Source organism: Pteropus medius, unplaced genomic scaffold (genome assembly GCF_902729225.1).
Source record: "Pteropus medius unplaced genomic scaffold, Ma_sr-lr_union100, whole genome shotgun sequence".
Lineage (NCBI taxonomy): Eukaryota > Metazoa > Chordata > Mammalia > Chiroptera > Pteropodidae > Pteropus > Pteropus medius.
In genome coordinates this window covers 16,277,327-16,291,118 of record NW_024352787.1, presented here as the reverse complement: position 1 = coordinate 16,291,118, position 13,792 = coordinate 16,277,327, and positions in this window count along the sequence as shown.

Genomic DNA, 13,792 nt, shown 5'->3' with positions numbered 1-13,792 from the left:
CTAATGTCCCAGTGGCCAAAGCAACTCACATGGCCAATCCCAGAGTCAATGGGAAAGGATCACACAGGGACAAGAATACTGGGAGGCATAACTCACTGGTGGCCACCAGTGCAATGGTCTACTACATACAGCTATGTAGCAGAATTTAGAGACCTGGATGAAAATACTTTTGATGGTGGGATTTGTGGCTGAATGTCTATACACAAGAGCGAAAAAAGATGCAGAATTTCATGACTAAGTGTATAAGTTAAAGGTATGTCTATTGCTGCTGTCCATGATATCCATCTGTGGTCATTCTGTGCCATTTTGTGCCACGATCCCTTGAGAAGCAGGGTCTGATCTAGAATGTTCAAGTGTACTACCAATGCCCGGTGTTTCGTCAGTTTGGGAACACAGGTGACTACTTTGGTAGAGAGTGACAAAACTATTGAAGCCACATAATAGTAGATATTGATTTGTCATCACTAATATTTAGGGCAGCATCCAGCTTGGCCAACGCACAAGTTTTGGTGCCAGTGTAGCTGTCATTAGTTTGGCTGAACTTCATTGACTAGGCAAGTAGGGGCTGCTTTGCAAGGACTGAGGATTTGGGGGTTGAGCCATCATTTTCTATTTATCTTTTAAATCTCATCCTAACCCTCACTTACCAGGGAAGTCTCCGAGACTCAGTTATTTTTAATTCACATTGGTATTCCCTTTCTCTCTCTTTTAGTCTAACATACTTTGCTTTTACTGATTTAATGTCTGCATTCCTGCTGGCCTCTTAGCTCTGGAAATAGAGGAATTATATATCTTGCTTATCACCACATCTGCAGTGCCAGCATCATGGGCATTAACACTGAAAATTGAAAACTGCTTTCTCTTTACCTCTGCCACCTCTCTCTACCCTTGAATCATCATTTGCCTTTGAAACTGCTGACTAAGAAGCAGAAGGCCAGTGACCTTGGTCTCTCTGACTGTTGCCCCAGATGAGAACTCTGTTGTAAGGAGCAGTGGTCACAGATGGTGCTCGACTGAAATGATATGACCTCTACTCTTTGACATATTTATGTAACTCAGATATCACCCAAGCCCTAACTTCCTGTCCTTCCAGAGCCAAGTGAAACTGTCTCAAACCCCCATTTCCTGTGTATCAGAAGCCCTAGCCAACTTCCCAATCTAAATGGAGATTCTTGAAAGTCAGATATTTCACTGGGCCACCTCAGACTGTAATTTTCTGCTTCCAGTGAATCCTGGATCTTTCTCCCATCTTGAGGAAGTTGTTCCCTTCTTATTATCCTAAATCTACCCAGAAACACTCTGCTCCTTTATCTAATTTTCCCTAAATAGTACTAATCCAAGGCCATTATATTTCTTACTAAAGATTGAGGGCATACTCCAATCCTAACTGGGGAATTATACTGGTTTTCTCTTTTGTTAACTCCAGATTCAACTTCTTCTCCCCATCAACATTTTAATCTCCCTGGCTCACCTACTTCAAAACTCCCCCTCCCCAAAATTTCATTTTTTATTTTTTAGAAAGTTTTCCAACTTTTTTGAGGTATAAAAAACTTTTTTGAGATATAATTGAAGTACACAAAACTTTGCATTTTTAAAGTTTACAATTCTATCAGTTTTGATATATGTACAGCTATATAACCATGACTTCTCGAACAACATTTCCATCATGCCCCAAAGTTTCCCTGTGTCCTTTTAAATCCATTCCTTCTTCCACTCCATCCATGGGCAACTGCTGATCTACTGTTTCTTTACATAGATTCGCCTATATTTTTTAGAGTTTTATATTAAATGGAGCCATGCAATAGATACAATAGGTACTCTTTTTGCTTGGCTTCTTTCATTCAATATAATGATTTCGAGATTCATTCACATGGTTGTGTATATCAAGTTTGTGTTTTATTGCTGTGTAGTATTCCATTGTATGGATATGTGACAGTTTATCCATTCATTTGCTAAGGAATTTAGGTTGTTTTTGGTTTTGGGTTATTACAAGTGAAGCTCCTAGTCTTTGGGTTTCACGCTTTCATTTCTCTTTAGTAAATATCTAAGAGTGGAATAGTTGAGTCATATAGTGCTGTCTGTTTAACTTTTTAAGAAACCATGAAACTGATTTCCACTGATCTCCAAAGTGATTGTACCATCTCATACTCTCATCAGCAATGCGTGAGAGTTTCAGTTGCTCCATGTCATCACTAATATTTAGTTTGGTCAATCATTTTAAATTCTGACTTCTCATTGCAAGCTCGTCTTCTTTCTTTTCTTTTTAAAAAAAATTTTTAAGCACAGCAGTTTACCTCTTGGCTTCGTTTGTTCAGAGCATATGCTTAGGTTTACAGGGAATAATACTAGATTATGCCTGTTGTCCCAGTGACGTTATTAACAGTGCCCTCTCTTACCCTCCAGAGTGTTATGGTTTAGCTAATAAATATGTGACTCGTCTACTTGTAGCTCAACTGGTGATGCCCCAGGGCTGTCTTTTCACACTCACCATGACCCATCAAGTTGTTCTGCTCAACAAAGACTTTTCTCTCCTCTAAAAATTTTTCTGCTATTTTTTACTTTTTAAAAATATTTAATTTATTTTTTTTTCAATTACAGTTAAGGTAACTATTTTGTAACTGCCAATTTGTACTTCTTAATTCCTTCATATTTTTCACCCAGCTCCCCAACCCCCCTTCCCATTTGGCAACAATCAGGTTGTTTTCTGTATCTATAAGTTTGTTTCTGTTTTGTTTGTTCATTTATTTTGTTTTTTAGATTCCACATATGTTATATGTCTTTCTCTGCCTGACTTATTTCACTTAGCATAATGCTCTCTAAGTCCATCCATGCTGTCACAAATGGTAAGATTTCATTCTTTTTTAGTTGTCTATTGATAGACATTTAGGTTGCTTCTTTATCTTTGTTGTTGTAAATAATGCTGCAATGAACATAAAGGTTCATATATCCTTTTGAATTAGTGTTTTTGATTTCTTTGAATAAATACCCAGGATGGGATTGTTGGGTCATATAGTAGTTCTATTTTTAATTTTTTTGAAGAACTTCAATAATGTTCTTCATAGTAGCTAAATGAATTTACAATTCCACCAACAGTGCATGAAGGTTCCTTTTTCTCCACATCCTCCCCAACACTTGCTGTTTGTTGATTTATTGATCATAGCCATTCTGACAGGTATGAGGTGACATCTCATTGCGGTTTTAATTTGCATTTCTCTCATAATTAGTGACATTGAACATCTTATCATATGTCTATTGGCCCTCTGCATGTCCCCTTTGCAGAAATGTGTATTCAGGTCCTCTGCCTATTTTTTAATTGGATTGTTTTGTTTGTTTGTTTGTTTGTTTTTTTAGTGTTAAGTTGTATGAGTTCTTTGTATATTTTGAATATTATTCTCTTATTTGGTGTATCATTGGTGAACATTTTCTCCCATTCAGTAGGTTGACTTTTTGTTTGCTGTGTAGAAACTCTTTAGTTTGATATAGTATCATTTATTTTTCTCTTTTGTTTCCTTTGCCTGAGGAAACATATACAAAAAATATTATTAAGAGCAATGTCAGAGAGTTTATGTCTAAGTTTTCTTCTAGAAGTATTATGGTTTTGGGTCTTATATTTAAGTCTTTAATCCATTTTCATTTTATTAGTATATGTGATGTAAGAAAGTTGTTTGGTTTCATGTTTTGCATGAACCTGTCTAATTTTCCCAACACCATTTATTCCCAACAACCCCATTGTGTATTCGTGCCTCCTTTGTCATAGATTAATTGACCATATAGGTGTGGGTTTATTTTTGGGCTCTCCAGTCTATTCCATTGATCTATATGTCTGTTTTTATGCCAGTATCATGCTATTTTGATTACTATATCTTTGTAATATAGTTTGATACCTCCGACTTTGTTTCCTGCTTTCCTTAGACATTTTTTTCCTTACCATGGCAGAATTGTAGGAGAAAAGACCTGGCAAAATGTACTCTAGTGCTATCCAGGGGTCATTCTTGCCATAAGTGAGAAGTGCTTACCTGAAAATAAAACCAACACAGAAGAAAGTTAGAGGCAGGGATGAGGGAGTCAGATCATGTCCAGATGAGAGCATTTGAGCTCCTAGATATCTATACTTTCCACTCAATTTTGCTGTGAACTTAAAACAGCTATGAAAAATAAAGTCTATTAAAATAAGTAAACATTTGCTCACATAAAGTGGTTCTAAGCCACTTGACCTGGCTGGCTCATAAGAAATAAATCCTACTTGACTCTAAGTATTTTTTTGTTATGTGTTTAGAGGTGGCATTGGTGAAAATATCCACCACCAAATCTAGGAAACTGTGGGAGCCCCATCTCAATCCTGTTTGAATAGCTGGCATGGATCATCCAAAAAGTCATATTCATTGGCCTTTTATTGGGTCATTTGTTCTTTTTCACTTCCACTCACTAATTGAATCTGTTTACACTGATCCACAGTTGGCTGCAGAGAAACTCTCAAATCTTCCAATATTTAACATTTTGGGTTTTGCATTTATAGTACTGCTCAGAAAGTCCATATTTCCACCCAAGGTTAATATTATTAATATTAATATAGATGTTCTTTATTTTCTTTTAGTGATTTAAAACATTTAAATATTTGCTTTATTGAAATTATGTTGATATATTTTGTGAAGTATGGCTATAAAATTTTTAAGTTGATATAATTTAAAAATTCTTCTCTGTATTTCTTCACATCCTTACTATTTTGCCTAATATTGTGAACTTTTCTATTGTTTGTATTTTTTCTAATTCGATATGATGGCAGTCTATTTAGTAATGTAGAAATTATAATTATTGAATCCTTTCTTCAGTTTTAATTGTTTATTATTTTTCTAATTCTTGAGTTTTGAATAACTCACCTACATTATTACATCTTGCAGTTAATAAAGCCTTCTATGTAATTCCTTCTGAGCAAAGCTTCAACATATTTTGTAAATATGTTGGAGTTATATAGAAGGCAATCGTAAAATTTCTAATTGTAAGAAATATTTATTTACCATTATTTCTTATTTTTTAGTTTTTATATATATTTTATTTTTACATTTTTAATTTTTAGAATATAGTTAACATATATTATATTATTTCAGGTATACAACATAGGGATTAGGCATTTATATAACTTATGAAGTGATCACTCTGATAAATCCAGTACCCATCTGACACTTTACATACATACAATACTACTGACCATATTCTCCATGCTAACTCTACATTCTAATAACAATTTTGTAACTGTCAATTTGTAACTCTTAATCCCTTCCCTTCTTCACCCATCCTCCCACCATCAAAATGAAAACCATCTGACAACCATCAAAATGCTCTCTGCATCTATGAGCTTGTTCCTGCTGTTTGTTTGTTTATCCTGTTCTCTAGGTTTCACATATGACATTGGTCTTTGTCTGACTTACTCCACTCAGTGCAGTACCCTCTAGGTCCATCTATGTTGTTGCAGATGGCAAGATTTCGTTTTCCACTGTATATACATACCACTTCTTCTTTATCTATTCATCCACTGATAGACACCCAAGATACCTCCACATCTTGGCTATTATAAATAATGCTGCAATAAACATACGGATTCACATGTCCCTTCAAAGTAGTGTTTTGGGTTTCTTCAGATAAATACTCAGAATGATATATAACTGGGTTCTTCTTTGTCTCTTGTTACAGCCTTTGTTTTAAAATCTATTTTGTCTGGTATAACTATTGCTACCCTAGCTTTTTGTTTATTTCCATTTTAATTAATATCTATTTTCAACCCTTTACTTTCAGTCTGTGTGTGTCTTTTGGTCTGAAGTGAATCTCTTGTAGGCAGCATATGTAAGGGTCTTGTTTTCTTATCCATTTGGCCACCCTATCTTTTGATTGGAGCATTTAATCCTTTTACATTTAAAGTTATTATTGATAGATATGTAGTTGCCATTATATTATTCATGTTTTTAATCTTTTTTTTTTTCTTTTTTCTTCTACTTCAAGAAGTCTCTTTAATATTTCCTGTAATACTGGCTTGGTGATAATGAACTTCTTTAGGTTTTTTTGTCTAGGAAGCTCTTTATCTGTTCTTCAATTCTAAATTATAGCTTTGCTGGGTAGAATAATCTTGCATTTCATCACTTTAACTAATTCCTGCCAATCCCTTTTGGTCTGCAAGGTTTCTGTTGAGAAATCAGCTGACAGTCTTATGGGACTTATAGGTAACTAATTGCTTTCTCCTTGCTGCCTTTAGGATTCTCTCTTTGTCTTCAACTTTTGACATTTTAATTATGATGTGTCTTGGTGTGGGCCACTTTGGATTCATCTTGTTTGAGACTCTTTGCACTTTCTGGTCTTGTATGTCTATTTTCTTTGCCAGCTTAGGGAACTTTTTAGTCATTTTCTTAAAATAGGTTTTCAATTCCTTGATCTCTCTCTTCTCCTTCTGGTATTTCTATTATGCGAACTTTGGTATGTTTGATGTTGTCCCAGAGGCCCCTTAAACTATCTTCATTTTGTTGGACTCTTTTTTCTTGTTGCTATTCTGATTGGGTATTTTCTGCTACCTTATCTTCTAAATCACTGATTCTAACCTCTGCTTCATCTAATCTACTGTTAATGCCTCCTAACGTATTCTTTATTTCAGTTATTGTATTCTTCATTTCTGACTGCATTTTTTGTTTCCTATCTCTACTTTTATGTTTTCTTTGTTTTAAAGTTCTCACTCAATTCATCTACTCTTCCTAAGTTCATTGAGCATTTTTGTAGCAAGTGCATTGAACTCTGCATCTGGTAGATTGCTTGTCTCCATTTTGTTGAGTTCTTTTTCTAGAGGTTTGTTCTGTTCTTTCATTTGGGGCATGTTTCTTTGTCTTCCTATTTTGGCTGCCTCCCTGTGTTCGTTTCTATATATTAGGTGGCGCTGCTATGTCTCTCAGTCTAAGTAGAATAGCAAGCATGCTGTGGGTTCCAGTGGCACAATCTTCCCTTTCACTTGAGCCAGGTGTTCCAGGTGTGTCCCTTATATGGGTTGTGTGTGTTCTCTAGTTGTATTTGAGCCTTGATTGCTTTTGCTTGTCAATGGGAGGGATTAATCCTCAGGCTGATTGGTTGTGATGACTGGCCATGACCAGTGGAGATGCTGTTGTGCAGAGACTAACCCTACATAGCAGGATTCCCTTTAGCAGAAAAGGTGATTGCCTTTTCTGCCATTTGGGTGTGTCATCCTCAAATGTGACCCCAGGTAGTGCTCTGGCTCAGACCAAAGTTGGCTACTGGGTGGCACCCTGTCTCCAGGAAGGAGTCCTGCTACAGACCAAGTTCAGCCTCAGCCTGTGCCCTTCCCAGGGCCACCTGGAATGAGCCACCAAGCAATACGCAGATGGCTACCACCAATGCTGGGCTTGGAAGTGTCTTGAGAGGCCAAGATGCAAACTGAGGCTGGCTGCTGCTAGTACTAGGCTTAGGGATGCTCAGGATGAGTATGAGCCATGCTGAGGCCAGGTGCTGCTTGTTTAGGTTATTTGAACCTTTGAGAGATTTTAGGAAATTCTGCAGCATGAGCCAAGACAGGCCACATGTATGGAAAATCCATTGAAAGCGGCTTGGGTGGGCTCGCAAGATGGGAGGGGCAGGATCTCAGGGACTCACCAGGGCAGGGCGACCTGTGTTACTCAGGCTGATGGAGACTCAGATATGGTGGCCACCTGTGTCTGCATGCTGGGTTGGGGGAGCGCTTAAAAAAGGATCAATGGCCTCTGCTAGCACTTCTATCTAAAAGAAAGCTACCCCTCCAGTCCTTGCTCTGAAGCCAGACAATTTAGTTCCTTCCAATATTTCCCTGGTACCTTTCAAACTGCTGCCCAAGAGCTGGAGCTCAGAGTGAGTGAGTCCATTAGCAAGTAATTCGGTGTGCAGCCACCTTAAGAGGAAAGTCTGCAACTCCTTCAGCCCTCTGTCTCAGTCAGCTACAATCTCTGCTGATTTTCACAGCCACAGTTGTGGGGACTTCTCTTACTGGCACGGGAGCCCTGGGCTGGGAAGCCCAGTGTGGGTCTGGGACCACTTGCTCTTCCAAGGGCACCTCCTCAGCTGAACTATTTCTCTGGATTCTCAACTGTCACACGCAGGTGTGGGACCAACCCATTTTTCATCCACCTCTCCTACCAGTCTCTAGGTAGCCTCTTCTATGTATCCCTAGTTGTAGGACTTCTGTTCAGCTAGACTTCAGGCAACTCTCGATGATGTCTATTCTCTAGTTTAGTTGTAATTTTGATGTTGTTGTGAGAGGAGGCAAGCACAGTATTTACCTACTCTATCATCTTGACCAGAGTCGATAGCCACTCATAACCATTATCTCTTATTCTTTACCATTATCTCTAATTTTATATTATTTAAGACAGAGAATGTGTTTTTTCAAATAAACTGAAATAACATATGTAGCTTAAAATAAGATCATTTTTAAAAAACTTTATGGACGCTGCAAACAAAGTGATCCTTTCTGTTTATAAGGTGAAATGTTAAAATATATTTTAAATAGTTGCTATTCTTTATGTTAATAAAATTTCTTATTTTTTAAAATATTTGTCTACTTATTTGACAAAGGCTAAAAGATGTGTTAATGTCTTTTACTGTTTTATTTTATTTCTATTTTTAATTTAAATATCTAGACATAAGATTATATGTCCCATAAATCTTTATGATTGATATATATTTATTTTGAATTGTACTTTAACAATTTAAAATGATCCTTATTTCTTATTTTGACCACAGACTTTTATATTGCTTTTTATATTAGTCTTGTATCTGTGCTTAATTTTTTTTTGGCTTATTTTATTTACTTGTTTTAGGATATCGAGGCTTTTTGATGCTGAAGTTGTCCCACTGTTAGCTAGGGAAGCCTCTTCAAGTGCTCTGTGTCCTTTTAACACAATCTTGAGATGATCCAGGCTTACCTTGTACATTTCTAATTGCAGGAATCAGATCTGGCATTGGAGATTTCTCCAAGAATGTCTGGTTCTTTTACATGGGCAACAGTATTTAGAGAAAACAATCAAGGCACATTATAATTTTATGGCTTCAGATAATTAATGGATTGTTTAGGTAAATTGCTTTGGTAAGAAATTATGCTTACTTTACCTAAGATTGCCAGTTAAAACACAAATAAGTATATATAGAGAAATGGCTTTATAAAAATGACTGTAAAACGATCTTGACATTTTTGTGGCATTGTTTTAAATAAGTAAGTAAAACTTAGGAACATTTAATAATAGAAAAGAGAAATCAACGAATAGCTATGTTACAGAATGTAAAATGGCTGTCTTGTTATAGGTACAAGAAGAGGAAACAAATATTTTTGCCATATAACCAGTAAGGTACACATTCAGGAAGGGATGTGTTTTTCCCTGAGCATCATGATTGCAATGAACACCAGTTATGGACAACTACATTATTGGACTTTGACCACAGGACCATGTTTTATTTGCCATTTATTCATTTACCAAACACATATCATGTGCTAAATATTATCAACTAAATTTAAAGAGGTTAATAAATGTTCACTTTTGGGGGGGGCAGAGTAATTAGCTATTTATGGGAAATGTATAGTTTGCTCTATATTTTTTATGCGCATCCTTTTTGTTCAGTTTTATATAGTTAAAACTTGTCTCCTTGAAGCATCATTTTCATGTGTGATTTAAAAAAACAGAAACTAGAAAACAAAGCATAAATTCAGGTCACATTTAGTTGCCAGATTAAATATTAAAATCATTAAAGATAAATTATTTGAAACAATGATTACTTCTCAGGAAATGCATAATAAATAAAAAGAACAGTAGAGAAAGTACTTTTAATATGTTATCTTTTAAAAAATTCTTCCAGCCTTTGTTCTTAAGGAAGCAAACTACTGTTTCACTTCCCTAAAGCCACTGATAAAACCATGCATGAATATCAGAGAAAAAATGAATCCAAGATAGGTGCCATCCCCAAAGGAATGAAGCACTTCTTTGTTTTATATTTCCATTTGAAATCTGGAGATTTTGTATGCAAACATCTTATTTCTTGGCACTGCTTCTCAAGTTGAGAGATTAAATCTAGCACTGTATAAAGGTTTTTCAATAAAATAGGTTGCATAGTCTTCTGTTTGTGGAAAATTGATGCATCATCTGATACGCTTTCAATCACTAACTTTTGTTTCATAAAAGCTGGAAGGAATTTCAACCAACCATTATCTAATCAAGAAAATATTTCCTACCTATCTTGTCTTCAATATAACTTGCTGCCACATACAGTTTTGACTATTGCAAATCACTACGCATTTTAATACACAAAATAGACTCTAGTTTTGTTAAAGATGCAAATTATTAAAACTATTCATCATTATCAGTGGAATGCCCCTAAATTTTATGCATGTTGCAGAATGATTACATGATATAATTTAATGTTACGTTGGTTATACTACTTTATTTAAGTAGGATGTTTACAATTTTGAAATACAGGCAGGTCAATATAATAGCAATTTTGCTAGACCTTCTCATATTTACACCCAACCCTGACTACAAAGTAAAGCTTGTCATTTGGATGTTTATTTAGCTATACAATTTACCATGACTTGTAATATCAAAATCCCACCTGAGTTCAACCTAATGTTAATTACAGGAAGAAGCAAACTAAATATGAGTTATGGGTTTTATTTTGTGTGGTCTTCAAATAAAAAGGTTATCTCAATCAGTCCAACTACTGATTCTTCACAGGCACAGACATGCTTGAGAAAACATGTCTTAACATATAAGGGAGCTCTGTCTTCAGAAATGTTTGTATCTGGTCTTCTGATTTGACTTGATTCAAGGACACGCAATGTATGCTCATGAAAGGTCTGGGCTGAAGGAAATTTTCAGAAAAGCCCCCTTGAATCTTTTAAAATACATGTTCAAGGAGGCAAAGAGAAGGTGGCTGAATACTCAGATTCTGGAACTGACTGCCTGGCTTTAGTCCCTGGCGCTGCCTCTCCTCTGTGACCTTGGGAGAGTCTCTTTATATCTTTGTGAGATTCTGTTGAATGAGAAAATTTTTAAAAACAGAGGTTTAAGTGAGTATCATATGTAAAGTATTTGGAACAGGGCCTGGAAGATGAAAAGTTCAATCTACATGACAGCTATTTTTATTTATTATACAACCTTCATTGCAGACCATGAACTATCACCTGTGTTGTTCTTTCATTCATTCAATAAACATTTATTTGTGTTTACAGTGGAGAAATGTAATGTATGTTTTTAGCTATGTGAATGCAACTGCATTATCTCAGGAAGAGAGAGAATGGTTTAGAAAGCAGTCTCAGCTTTTCACTCCATTAATGATTGCCCCAAAGAGAATCAGGAAACCTGAAATGGGTACACTGGCTTATGTGGGTTTAAGTCTCTGTGTGTCTCTCATGTGAGCAACAGGCTGTTACTCTGGGCCTGAAGTGTCACCATTGCTTCTGGTGAGCACTGGCAGAGCAAACCAAGGCTGAAAGGATTCAAGCGATGTTGAAAGGATGCACACATGCACATACACACACATGCAATGCACACACTTGCACACACACCACACATTTGCACATCCACATGTGAACGCACACACACAATTTGCGAGCATTGTGTTACTATGATTGTCCCCTCCCTACTCCTACTCTGGAATCCAGCCTTCTGTGTAGCAACTCCTGTGTGTTCTGTGACAGTGGTGAAGATTTGTTTATCAATAACACAGTTTCTGTCCTCAGAAGCTAATAACCTAGTACAGATGTCCTCAAATTTAATGTATGTAAAAATTATCTGGGGTACCTGTTAAAGTGCAAGCTCTTGCATCCCCTCCTGAGAATTTCTGTAAATGGATTAAACACTCCCCCCCGCCGCAAAAAAAAGATATAAGGTGTATGAATGGATTAAAAAAAACATGACCTATCTACATGCTTCTTACAAGAAACTCATTTTAAATTGAAAGACACATACAAACGGAAAGTGACGAGATGGAAAAGATGTCACATGCAGATAGAAACAAAAAGAAAGCTGAGTTAGCAATACTCAGTATTAGATAAAATAACCTTTTAAAAGGAATATAAAAAAGACAAAAAAGGACATTACATAATTATAAAGGGGTCAATCCAAGCAGAGGATATAATGACTGTAAATATCTATGCACCCAACATAGTAGCACATAAATATGCAAAGCAAATATAAATGAACATAAAGGGAGAAATTCATAGTACTACAGTAATAGTAGATGATTTTAATATCCCACTCACATCAATGGATAGATCATCCAGACAGAAAATTGATAAGGATATAATGGCTTTAATAGACATTTATTAATAGACATTTTATCCAAAAATTGTAGATAAACTTTTTTTTCAAACTCATATGAAACATTCTCCAGGTAGATCTCATATTAGATCATAGAATAAGCCTCAAAAATTCAAGAAGATTGAAGTCATATCAAACATCTTTTCTGACCTCAATGACATGAAACTAGAAATCAACTTGGAGAAGAAAACTGTAGAAAACACAAAATACTGGAAACTAAATAACGTGCTACTAAACAACCAATAGATCAAGGAGGACATCAAAAAAGAAATCAGAAACTACACTGAGACAAAAGAAAACACGTTTTCAAAATTTATGCAGTGCAGCACTAGCAGTTCTAAGAGGGAATTTTATACCTATATATTGCAAGAAACAAACAAACGAAAATCCTAAATAAGCAATCCACTTTTTGCCTAAAGGAGCTAGAAAAAGAAAAAGCAAAAATCAAAGTAAACAGGAGAAATAATTACAAGCAAAGAAGAAATAAATGAACTAGAAATAAAAAAAAATAATAGAAAAGATCAATGAAACCAAGAGCTGGTTGTTTGAAAAGATAAATAAAACTGACAAGACTTTTGCCATACTCATCAAGAAAAAAATAGAGAGAGCTCAAATAAATAAATAAAGTCATATATAGAAGAGACATTATAAATGACACCACAGAAATACAGAGAATCATTAAAGAATACTATGACCAATTACATGCCAATAAATTTGTCAATCTAGAAGAAATTAATAAATTTCTAGAAATATATAACCCCCCTGAAAGAAATGGGATTTCTCTCCATCAGTCATCCTGGGAAGAGGTGAACCCAGGTGTAGGGGAGAGCTTCTGAGGTGGGACATGCTTCTCTCCTGATGTTGCCTTCTCCTCTCATGGTCAGTGTGCCATTGGCCCTGCTCATGCCCACCACCTCTCTTCTCTCAGAGGAATGACACCTGACTGGGTCCAGTACAGCTGAAGGGGCAGTTCCAGGTCTGAACTCACTATTGGAAACCTACTTGGCTGCAGATATAAGCCACATTCTTCAAGGTCTGCTTTATAGGTAAGAAAAGATAATCTTTTGGCTTCTATTGGCTGATGCTTTTGTCTGATTTTTTAAATTATTCAGAACTTGTGTGACAAAAAGAAGCACACTGTGTTGGGCTCTCTCAAACCAAAATACCAGTAATATAAACTGAGTGTTGAAAAATGAATCATAGAGAAAGTGTTCTGGAGTTAGGTGGTAGTGATGATTCCACAACTCTAAATATACTAAAAGATACTGAATTGTGTACTTCAAGATGGTGAGTTTTTTTTTTTTTTAAGATGGTGAGTTTTAAAGTATGTGAATTTTATCTCAATAAAAACAAAGTAAAACTTTAAAAAGGTTTAAATGTTGAGTCATAGAATGGGATAAGGGAAAGGGGCACAATCTCTCTCTAGAAGCTTCCTGGAGGTTTGGATCAGGATCTGAGGCAAG